This window comes from Nycticebus coucang, unplaced genomic scaffold (assembly GCF_027406575.1).
Source record: "Nycticebus coucang isolate mNycCou1 unplaced genomic scaffold, mNycCou1.pri scaffold_64, whole genome shotgun sequence".
Classification (NCBI taxonomy): Eukaryota; Metazoa; Chordata; class Mammalia; order Primates; family Lorisidae; genus Nycticebus; species Nycticebus coucang.
The window spans coordinates 428,891-441,129 of NW_026515589.1; the positions used below are offsets into that span (position 1 = coordinate 428,891).

Below are 12,239 nucleotides of genomic sequence, written 5' to 3' on the forward strand. Positions count from 1 at the left end.
ATTTGAACACCTCTAAGAACAATAAGATGAATGTTTTTCCAATGAAGGCATTTGAAGATGTAGTAGTGCAGCCAAGATGAAGTGCCAGGGTGGGCTGGGCAGAACAGAGGATGGATGAGGATGAAGAAAATAAAGATTGAGACACAGAAGTTTTTGGTTGTTTTCCTACTGAGAAGAGATCCATAGCTCCATCTTGAGCAGTAACAAATACTCAAGAGAGCACAGGGTCTGCAGTCAGAAAAACAGCCCTAGAGTTTCCTTTCTGCCATACACTCCTAAAGTGTACTTGCACAAGTTACTTTAACTCTTCAAGTCTTAGTTTTCACATAGCAAAATGGAAATATTAATAACTGCTGTCTTCTCAAGATCAAAACTACTTGTGCGAATAAAAATGCTTCTAACCTCCAAAACATGAGAAAAAGTGTGAGCTACTTAACCTACTACTGCACAGGAGTGAAGCCCAGTGAATGTCATACCATCCTCCATTATACCATCCTCAAATTCTTATGATTGAGGCTATATACTAAGGAATTCAACATGGGACATATGACATTATTCATAATGTGAGTAGTTGTATCCAGGAAGGGCTTTAGGGTTGACCTCAGGTAAGTGAAGACCACTTACACATAGAGGAGTAGAATGTCAGTGAAGTGGGAAGTGTGAGTGAAGAAAACACAGCATTAGCCCATAGTAGAGAATATTTGCAAGATGGAGCAAGTGGATGATGGGTCTCTAAAGGAGAATGAGAAGAAAACAGCCTGGTGACATGAGGTCCACATTGATGAACTCCACCATCTTTAAGGCTGGGGTATCTTCACAAGCCAGTTTCCACAAACTGGGATTTCACACAAGATATTCCACTTCAATGAGGCCACAGATGGGCAATGGGAAGGTGACAGTGGTGAGAAAGATGCCCTGAATGAAACTAAATGAAACTAAATCTCCCTTGTCTAATATGGTGCTCATTCTGTGGTTCTTAATAATGATGTAGTGTAGAGAGTATCATGTGGGAACAAAGCAGTTGTAGCCCATCCATGGGTATAGAAAACACTCAATACAATCCAGGAAATGGTGGAAAAAGAGCTTTGACACTCAGCCTGGATAAAAAACAGTGTGTCACCTTCCAATCCTACAGAAAGGAAAAACATGTCAAAATGAAATGAGCAGCACAAGAAGAAGGATGTGGTGTAGGGTGAAGCTGAGTGAGGAGATAATAGCTGGTAGGATGAGAAGCATCCTCCCAAAGGACAAATGCAGACCAAAAGCAAAACAAAGAACCTCATCTCCAGGCTGTGTGTAGGGTGCCCTGAAAAATAAATTGAGTCACCACCAAGAGAGTCTTCATAGCTTTGAGACAGTACAAACTTGAAACCCAAGAGATTCAAGACACAAGAGTCTTAACCCCAAAGTCACATTACCATGCTTTTTCCTGAAGACTCAATGGGCTGTGTTTGAAAAAGTGATAACCTACTTTTTCAAGAGCAACAGTCAGATCCTTATCAAAACACTAGTAGTAAAAAGTTTCTATTTCAGAATCTACCAATTACTTAACTGAAGAAAGAAATGTTTTCTAAAGTCTTCTGTAGAAAGATCAATGTTTAAAGACATTCAGTCTTCTGAAGTTAGACCACTTTTATTTTAGATATATTGTCTTTGAGCATATTTGTGTTTTAAACACAAACTAGCACATTTAATAAGTAGGCAAGACAGATGCTACTAATCCTGAGAAGTAGGATATCAAGAGCGACCATTTTCTTTTCCATCGCATCTTTTATTCGTGACGTCTTTGAAGTTACCCAAAGTTCTTGAATCATGATTTTCTGTCCTGTGGCTGCATGAATGGACTGCTTCCTAGAATGAAGTTGGGAAGGCTTGTGATTGAGAAATGGTGTAGAGATGGCCACTCACTTACACTGAACATTTCACATTGTTTTATTCATCAACAGACATAGTCGTACTCTTAATTTTTTGATTAACTATGTTTTTTTTAAGTTCAGATTAATATGGGAGCACAGTTAAGTTACATGGTTCACATAAGTAAGGTTAAAGTCTGAGTTGCAAATGTGTCCTTCAAACAGGGGTGCAATGCACATGTTGAGTGGGAATTTACCAGACTTCTTCCTTGAATCCCATTGAGTTTTTCTCTCATACGAGCATGTATTAATCTAATGGTGCCACGTTAGAACTAAGTCCATGTGATGTTTGTTGTTGATTCTTGTGACACTTCACTGAGGAGACTGGTTTCCAATTACATCCATGTGTTGCAAAAGATAAAAAATATCCACCTTTTGTTAGTGTAGACTAGCATTCCATGATACATATAAATATTCCAGAATTTATGAATCCATGTGTTGAAGGTCACTTGGGTTATTTCCACATCTTCATGATTGTGTATTGTGCTGCTATAAACATTCAAAGGCTGGTATCTTAATAGAATGTGCCTTTATTATCTTGGGAAAATTTCTAGTAATGGGATTCATATAAAATAGTAGGCCCATACTTAGCTCTTTTAGGCCTCTTCATACTACTTTCCATATGGGCCATAGTAGTTGCAGTTCCATCACGAGTGCATGAGTATTGTTTTCTTTCTGCACCCATGCCAGCATCTGCTGCTTTGAGACCTTATGATTGAGGTATTCTCACTGGGGACAGGTGTAATCTGAAATCTTAATGGTTTGGATTTATATTTCTCTGATAATTAATGACAAAGAGCATATATTCACAATTAGTTTGTCCATTAATCTTTTTTAGTGAGACAAGTTTCTATTCTTCTCTCTTGCTCAGTTAATAAAATTATTTAATCTTATTGATTTTCTTGACTTGCCTATATATTCTGTTTATTAGTCCTTTGGTGATGTCTAGTATCTTTTTTTGGAATGGCCATTAGAGTTAATCTCATATTACTGTTGATGTCCTGAATATCATCAAAATGTTTTCATTTCAATGTTTTCATTACCTTCACAGAAAGGAATAAGTCATAATGGACAGATGAGACAAGTAGGGAGGATGATGAAGATCAGGAGGAAGAGGGGGAGGAAGATGAAGAAGAGGAAGAGGAGGAGGAGCAGGAGGAGGAGGTGGAGGCCAAACCAAGAGTGAAAATGATGTTGCTCACTATTAACTCCCTCACAGACAGTGCTATGTGATCTGGTGCCTTGTCATCATGGAAGAGCTATGACTTTTTGGCTACAAATTCAGACCTTTTCTGTTGAATTTTTTTATCTAGCCTTTTTAATACTTCCCAAACTCAACTTGGTAAACCATTTGTTTATTTTTTTAACAAATTCATACTGAATAATTACTCTGAGATCAAAAACTTTAGCAACATCATTTTCACTCTTGGTTTGGACTCCTCCTTCTCTTTCTCCTCTTCCTCCTCCTCTTCCTCATCCTACTCTTCCTCCTCTTCCTCTTCATCCTACTCTTCCTCCTCCTCTTCTTCCTCCTCCTCTTCTTTTTCCTCCACCTCCTCTTCCTCCTCTCCTCTTTCTCCTCCTCCTCTTCCTTCTCCTCCTCTTCCTCCTCCTCTTGTTCCTTCTCTTCTTTCTCTTCTTCCTCCTCCTAATCTACCTCCTCCAATTCCACTCCTGCTCTTCTTTCTTCCACTCTTTTCTGCTCATTTCAGCTCCTCCTCCTCTTTATGGTCATCCTCCTTGTTCTCCTCTGCATCCTCCTCTTCTTGTGGAGAATTGCCTGACTTCTGTTGTGCACTTTGATGCTTATTTTCAGGCTTGTATTGGTATTTCATTTTATTTTTCAGCAGTGATAAAAACAACCCCAATCCTGGATTGTTTGCAAACATATTTTTCAGAACAATTATCATATGTATTTTTGTCTAATTTTACTTTTGCTGCTTTAAAGTCATTGGTATCTGCAATGAGAACTACAACTTCCAGGTTCTTAGGATTTTCAATAGTATAAAATAATATTGTTTTCCAAACTTTTACCCAGTGAATGAGCAGGAAGTGGAGGAAGAAGAGAAAAAGGAGGAAGATGAGGAAGAGCAAGAGGCAGAGGAAGAGGAAAAGGAAGAGGAGGAATAGAAAGAGGGAGAGGAGGAGGAAGAGGAGGAGCAGAAAGAGGAGGAAGAAGAGGAGGAGAGGAGGAGTCCAAACCAAGAGTGAAAATGATATTGCTAATGTTTTTAATCTCAGATTGATTATTCAATATGAATTACTAAAAAATTAATAAATAGTTCACCAAGTTGATTATTGGGGAGGATTAAAAAGTTTAGATAAAAGAATGCAATGAAAAAGGTCTGAATTTTTAGCCAAAAAATCATGGCTCTTCCATCATGAAAAAGCACCAGTTCACGCAGCACTGTCTCTGAGGGAGTTAAGAGCAAGCAACATCATTTTCACTCTTGGTTTGGACTCCTCTTTCTCCTTCTCCTCTTCCTCCTCCTCTTCTTCCTCCTCCTCTTCTTCATCCTCCTCTTCTTCTTCCTCCTCCTCCTCTGCCGCCTCCTCCTCCTCTTCCTCCTCCTCCTCTTCCTCCTCCTCCTTCTCTACATCTTCCTCTTCCTTCTACTTCTCCTCCTCGTCCTCCTCCGTATCTTTTTCCTCCTACTTCTCCTCCTTTTCCTCCTCCTTCTCCTCCTTTTCCTCCTCCTCCTCCTCCTCTTCCTCCTCTTCTTCCTTCTCTTCTTTCTTTTTTTCCTCCTCCTAATCTACCTCCTCCAGTTCCACACCTGCTCTTCTTTATTCCACTCTTTCCTGCTCATTTCAGCTCCTCCTCCTCCTTATGGTCATCCTCCTTGTTCTCCTCTGCATCCTCCTCTTCTTGTGGAGGGATTACCTGACTTCCGTTGTGCACTTTGATGCTTAGTTTCAGGCTTGTATTGGTATTTCATTTTTTTTTTTTTAAGCAGTGATAAAACAACCCCAAACCTGGATTGTTTGCAAACATGGTTTTCAGAACAATTATAATATGTATTTTTGTCTAATTTTACTTTTGCTGCTTTAAAGTCACTGGTATCTGCAATGAGAACTACAACTTCCAGGTTCTTAGGATTTTCAATAGTATAAAATAATATTGTTTTCCAAACTTTTACCCAGTGAAGGAGCAGGAAGTGGAGGAAGAAGAGAAAGAGGAGGAATATGAGGAAGAGTAAGAGGCAGAGGAAGAGGAAAAGGAAGAGGAGAAATAGGAAGAGGGAGAGGAGGAGGAAGAGGAAGAAGAGGAGGAGGAAGAGGAGGAGGAGGAGGAAGAAGAAGAGGAGGAGGAAAAAGAGGAGGAGGAAGAGGAGAAGGAGAAGGAGGAGTCCAAACCAAGAGTGAAAATGATGTTGCTTGCTCTTAACTCCCTCACAGACAGTGCTGCGTGAACTGGTGCTTTTTCATGCTGGAAGAGCCATGACTTTCTGGCTAAAAATTCAGAACTTTTTCATTGCATTCTTTTATCTAAACTTTTTAATCCTCCCCAATAATCAACTTGGTGAACCATTTATTAATTTTTTAGTAATTCATACTGAATAATCAATCTGAGATTAAAAACATTAGCAATATCATTTTCACTCTTGGTTTGGACTCCTCCTTCTCCTCCTCTTCTTCCTCCTCTTCCTCGTCCTCCTCTTCCTCCTCCTCATTGTGTTGAATGGCCTGACTTTGATTGTACACTTTCATGCTTAGTTTCAAACTTTTCCAACTTTTTATCCTCTGTCTTGATTTCTTCATGGAAATTAGATGTATTTTCTCAAGATAGGAGCTATTCAGCTTCACTTTTTGTTTGCATTTCAGGAGAAGATTTGATTCCTCCATCAAATACGAACTGTAGTTTGCAGGTTAAAGAATGCTACATTGTCAGATATTTGTTGAAGTGCATTCAAGATAGGAACTCTTCATCTGGCCTACAAAGTTTCTGCTGGGAAATCAGCTCCCAAGTAGCTAGGGCTACAGGTGAGCCACAGCTGTTAATGTGATAGAATTAGCCTTGTAGATCAGGTGGAGCTTATACAGGACAGCTTATAGCATTTTCTATTTTTTTTTTTTTAACATGCTGCAGCTGTGGACAAGTGCCAGACAGAATCTTGGCAGGATTCTGTGGTGGAATATCTCTGCACATTGTTACATCCATCGGCTTGTCTTTAGGGGGCTGGTCCACCTGAACTAAAAGTCATACAGGAGGCTCTGAAGCTCATTTAGAATTCAAGGGCATCATAGGCCAGAGTCCAGAGACATTATAAGCGAGTCAATGCTTCAATTCAATTGCACTATTTTCTTTAATTCATCACACTGTGGGCCAGCAGCACAGTCGCTTTTTTTCTTCAAGCTCTCACATGAGGAAGCATTGCTCTCTGGAAAGTAGATGTATCTGTCAAAAAATCAAACAGGATTAACACTCATACTTAGCACGAATAAACCCATATTTCCTTAGAAATGAACTATAATCCTTAGTTTTATTGTCTTTTCAGGTAATGTATTTCAATTCCTACTGCCAATAAAGAAACTATTACAATCACAAAATCTCAATACCAGAGATGTTGGCGTGGATGCGGAGAAAAGGGAACCTTTCTGCACTGCTGGTGGGAATGCAAATTAATACATTCCTTCTGGAAAGATATATGGAGAACACTCAGAGATCTAAAAATAGATCTGCCATTCAATCCTGTAATTCCTCTGCTGGGCATATACCCAGAAGACCAAAAATCACAACATAACAAAGATATTTGTACCAGAATGTTTATTGCAGCCCAATTCATAATAGCTAAGTCATGGAAAAAGCCCAAGTGCCCATCGATCCACGAATGGATTAATAAATTGTGGTATATGTATACCATGGAATACTACGCAGTCTTAAAGAAAGATGGAGACTTTACCTCTTTCATGTTTACATGGATGGAGCTGGAACATATTCTTCTTAGTAAAGTATCCCAAGAATGGAAGAAAAAGTACCCAATGTACACAGCCCTACTATGAAACTAATTTGGGACTCTCACATGAAAGCTATAACCCAGCTACAACTTAACAATAGGGGGAAGTGGGAAAGGGGGGGTTGGTAGAGGGAGGGGGATCGGTGGGATCACACCAGTGGTGCATCTTACAGGGGTATTTGCGAAACTTGGTAAATGTAGAATGTAAATGTTTTTGCACAGTAACTGAGATAACGCCGAAAAGGCTATGTTAACCACTGTGATAAAAATGTGTCAGATGGTTTATGAAGCGAGTGTATGATGCCCCATGATCATATCAATGTATACAGTTATGATTTAATAAAAAAAAAAAGTAAAAAAAAAATATTACCACAGGTGTTAAAATGGGAAATGCCTGTTGAGATGTACTAGATTTATCTTAGGTCCTGATGAATGGTCTTTCTCTATGCAAAATTTTCCCAAACAATGAAAATGTCATTAGACTAAGTGGTAAAAACAAAATAAAAGTAAAAAAATAATTCCATATACCTAGTTCTGCATAAGAATGTACCTTCTAACATGGGTTGCTGGATGTTAAACATAGCTTACTCTTGGGAAATCCATTGACTAAGTCTATCAGTTTCTTTTGCTCAAGTTTCTGTAATATCCATTACCTCATTTCATATTTACAGTAATCGTAAAGAAACTTTCATCCACATTTTTTAGATTAAGATATTGATGCTCAGTGGCATAAAACAATTGGCCAAAGATAACATAACTAGCAGCTAGTGATATAGGAATTCGTAACCTGGAGGTTTCTTTTGTCTTTAATTTTAACATCTGCTTATCTGCGAATAATGCAAATTGTTGTCAAATGATCTCATAGCACAGTAAAATTCTGAGAAGTGTCTCAAGAATCAGGGAGCGGAAAAAAGAAAAATAAGAACATCAGTCCTGCCTCTACTACTTCTGATATTTCTATTCCAGTTTCAACAATATATATGACGTATATTAGAATTCCTTAGCTGGGCATTGTGGTGGGCATCTGTAGTCCAAGCTACTTAGAAGGCTGAGACAAGAGAATCGCATAAGCCCAGGAGTGGGAGATTGCTGTGAGCTGTGATGTCACAGAACTCTACTGTGGGTGATAAATTGAGAGACTATCTCAAAAACAAAAATTTCTTATAAAGTTTAATTTTTCAAAAAAAAAGTTCGAACCATCCTACTGTAGCATGCTGCCTCTGATAACTTATGAAAGCTAGGAGCTTATCACACACCTTATTTAACCCTACCATCCTGTTAAATACCCTGACCTGTTAGCAGGCCTTCTAAGAAATGATGGGAAACCCAGGGCTCTGTTGAGCCACATATCAGGCTTGCTTTCCTTCAGCTTGCATGGCTTTGAAGAAAACAACTGTGCCAGCATCTTCAGAGACATGAGTCAATTTTTCACAAAGAGCAACCCAATTATTGACAGTACCTGAGGGTTTTTCTTGAGTATTTTATATTCCGGATGACTCTCCAAACAGGGCAGTGACGTGTCCTCCAAAGATCTTGCGGCAGTTTTTTATCACAAATTCCACAAGCTGATTAACGTATAAAAAGAAGCATTTATTTTCATATAACATGTTGATAAATTGCATTTTATATAGTAAACTGAAATTTAAGAAAGTGTATTCTATTTAACTTCTATAAGACATTGTCTTTAAGACTAAATACCTTCCATTTCCTTTACAAATGGTGATTCAGTTCCCCAGCAAGTATAATACAAAAACTTCATTACCTTTTCTGCAGAGGCCATTTCTTCTCTGCTCGCACAAGGATGCCAAATAATACTTGGAGCCATACACACCCCTAAGTGTAAAGCATCCATTTCATTTGCCGCGGAGAGTTCAGCGATATTACTTAAGACCAGGAACACGTACCGTAAGAGCACAACGTTTGCTCTTGGTAGCTGGTCTAATAGCCTAAATACAGAAAAATGCACTCGGTAAGCAAGGCAATTTATTTCAATCTTGTAAAGGCAGGCAACACTAACTTTGCATGAGGTACAAGGCAAATAGGAACCCAGCTCAGATACCCAAGTTTCAGTTAATGTGGAACCCAATGAAGTGAGAACTGCAGGGAGACAATGAGAAAAGTAACACTGGAGATTGGGGGGGGGGCATATTTCTACACTGTCTTCACAACACAATGAAAACTTAGTAGAATTCAGATAAGTGTCATTTATAAACGAATAGCCTTCATGAAATACTTCCCTGAAACTAGCTCAATATGTTGAAGCTTAGGTAAATCTTGCAACATTTAGATTACTCTCAACCACAACCCACCAAAACCTTTCTGATGAAATTAAACAGTAATTAATTTTAAATTGCTCCTTTGTTTTTTACTGGCAACACAGAAATGCTGTCTCTAGGTGAAGAACCAAATCCCAGTTGTAAAGACCACCCGGTCCTTTCTGAGAGTTCATTGTCTGCTCCACCATGTTCTGTGGTTGATTTTGTTCCAAATATTGTCTCGTTCCTTTTTTTTTTTTTTTTTTTTTGAGAAAGAGCCTCACTATGTCACCCTGGGTAGAGTGTTGCAGTATCAGTTGTCAGTTGTCACAGCAACCTCAAACTCTTGGGCTCAAGCTACTCTCTTTGTCCAGCCCTTTAAGCAGCTGGGACTACAGCCACCTGCCACAATGCCCAGCCATTTTTTTCTTTTTTTTGGCAGGTGTTTCGCCATTGTTCAGCTGGCCCAAGCCATGTTCAAGCCTGGATCTTTCAGTGCGTGTGTCCGGCGCCGTAACCACTGTGCAACAGGACGCTGAGCCAAATCTTACCTCCTTTCTATCACTTTTTACATATGTGTCACATTTTCATTACTTTCTTTTCTACTATTCTCATTTGGTAATTGCTAAGAGATTCTTTTTTTCTTTTCTTTTTCTCTCTCTTTTTATCTCTTAACAATTTTTTTTATTAAATCATAACTGGGTACATTAATGCATTTATGGGGTACAATGTGCTGATTTTGTGTACAATTTAGAATGCTTACATTAAACTGGTTAACATAACCGCCACCTCACTTTCTTTATGATAGTGTTAAGACATTTATACTCTACTCTTAATTGATTGACATGTACCCTTTCAATATACACCCTAGGTGAAGTTCCACCAATTACCCACCCTCCACACGTCCTCTTCCCTTCCTTCTCCTCACTCTCCTCTTCCCTCTTTCATTCTGGGCTACAGTTGTGTTTACCTGATTATTTACCAAAAGATTGTATTACTCCTACTCAGAAAACATGGACAAGCTGATATTCATGATTGTTGCTTTTTTAATAAAAGAATCTGCAACCTGAGGAAAACAAGCTGGTCTGACTCCTGTTGTACAAATCACAGAAAAGACTTTCTTCAGCATAATAGTCTGAAAAGAAGTATAATTCCTCTGAGGAGGAATTATGCAGGACTTTCAAATGGACCAAAAGATTACTGGGTGTATTGTATATAAAATAAGGCATCTAGTAAACGCTTTGGGGATACTATGGGATCTTTAAGCCTTTTCACAACCAGGACTGTTTACATCTCTGTCAGTTGAAGATAACTGTTAGCAGTGTACATAAAACATGGCAAAAGAATTGAAAACTCTGTCTGGTAGAGAGACAACAGATTTCTCTGAACCCTTGCTCTGGTAGAAAGGGAGATATTTGCATCATTTTGTAAATTTATTTCAGTATTTCTGGCTCACTTTGGTTCAAATACGTAAGGTTTCATAATGTGCAATCTATAAAGATGGCTACACTATCTTACTGATTTCCTTATTAATTATTAATTTAACTAAAAGCATTGATATGCATTTATTTCATATTTTCATGAGAGACATAGTATTTTATTTTATCTCTTTATTTTATTTGTGTATGTATTTATTTATTTATTTATTTTGAGACAGAGTCTCACTATGTTGCCCTTAGTAGAGTGCTGTAGCATCACAGCTCACAGCAACTGCACAGCATTGATCTTAAGCAATTCCCTTGCCTCAGGCTCCCAAGAAGCTCCTCAGGCACTCAACACAATGCTGGGCTATTTTTGTTGTTGTTGTTGTTGTTATTGTTGTTTGGGACAGGCCAGGTTTGAACTTGCCAGTCCCGGTGTATGTGGCCATCATTCTGGCCTCTGAGCTACAGGGTCTGAGCCAACATAGCCTTTTAAAAAAATATTTATCTTTTAATGGTACATAGGATAAATACATATATGAATGATATGTGTATTATAAATATAGATAAATGATATTGTGAACAATGACCAAACAAATATGTAGAATTTGATGCTATCTAAATGGCTTACACCAAACCCTAATGGAAGTGGAGTTATGATTATGCCACATGGCTTAGTTTCTGGTATCTTCAATATCTGTACTATGTTCCAACAATCCCCAAAAGTATGCATATAATTCATATTTAAAAGATGTTCAAGGAAAAATATCTATACTAAACAATAACATGCACATAAATGATAATGAGTGTCCTGAATTTTCACAGAATACACACTCTTTAGTCAGAGTAAATAAACATTTCTTTTCTATTCTCTTATCATGTTGGATATATCCAAGAAAGGACTATCGAATTGGTCCCAAAATTTCCCTTGGCACGAGAAGAAACAATTTACTTTTTGTGATCATACTGACACTGTACAACTCCCTTTTTTACTGACATGACTCAAGAAGTGACTCATGAGCTGAGTGATTCTCTGCTTTGTTCCCACAATATTCTCTAAATATCTCTTTTATAGGACAGATTATACTGCACTGACAGTAATTTCTTGGTTTATCTATCTTTCCCAAACTGAATTTCTTGAGAAGAGGAAATAAGTCATTTTCTCTCTATGACTTCAGTTCAAGAATTAATACAGATGTTTAATTACTTTGATATTTACCAAAATTAAGATCATAAATTGTAGCCTGTGTTATGCTGCATTAATTCACTTCCAAAAGCCACAGTTGACTCCCCTTTCTGACTCTCCCATGCAAGTTTCAATTTGCAAGTCTTATTGGGGTTTCTGGCAGGGTTCCATTTGATTGTGTCTGTAGAGATTTTACATTTCTTCATTTTTGTGTCTCTCAAAAATTTCATAGTGACCCACATAACAGCTAGTGAATTAATGAATAATAGCTCTTTTTATTCATTAAAAGTCAGGTACACAGAAGGGGCACAATGTTCAAGCATTTCATGCTTATTGGATTAGTGAGAAAACAATGACAGTGACAAGCTAATAGAAGCCAACTTCTAACCTGCTGCCCATGAATATAACTTTGAGTTTTAGTAGAAAAATTATAAAACGTAAGGTATAAAATTAATTTTTGAGACATAAATGTCAAAATAATTACCTTTTAATTTTTTTAATTTTCT

At 37.9% G+C, this 12,239-nt stretch overlaps 1 long non-coding RNA gene across 1 annotated transcript; it reads left to right on the forward strand.

Annotated features, from left to right (window-relative positions):
• Window positions 1–3,068: 3,068 nt before the first annotated feature.
• LOC128579534 (uncharacterized) lies at window positions 3,069–6,114 on the forward strand. Its single transcript, XR_008378184.1, has 3 exons — window positions 3,069–3,255; window positions 5,776–5,897; window positions 6,004–6,114. It is a non-coding gene; the product is annotated as an uncharacterized LOC128579534 (long non-coding RNA).
• The last annotated feature ends 6,125 nt before the right edge of the window (window positions 6,115–12,239 follow it).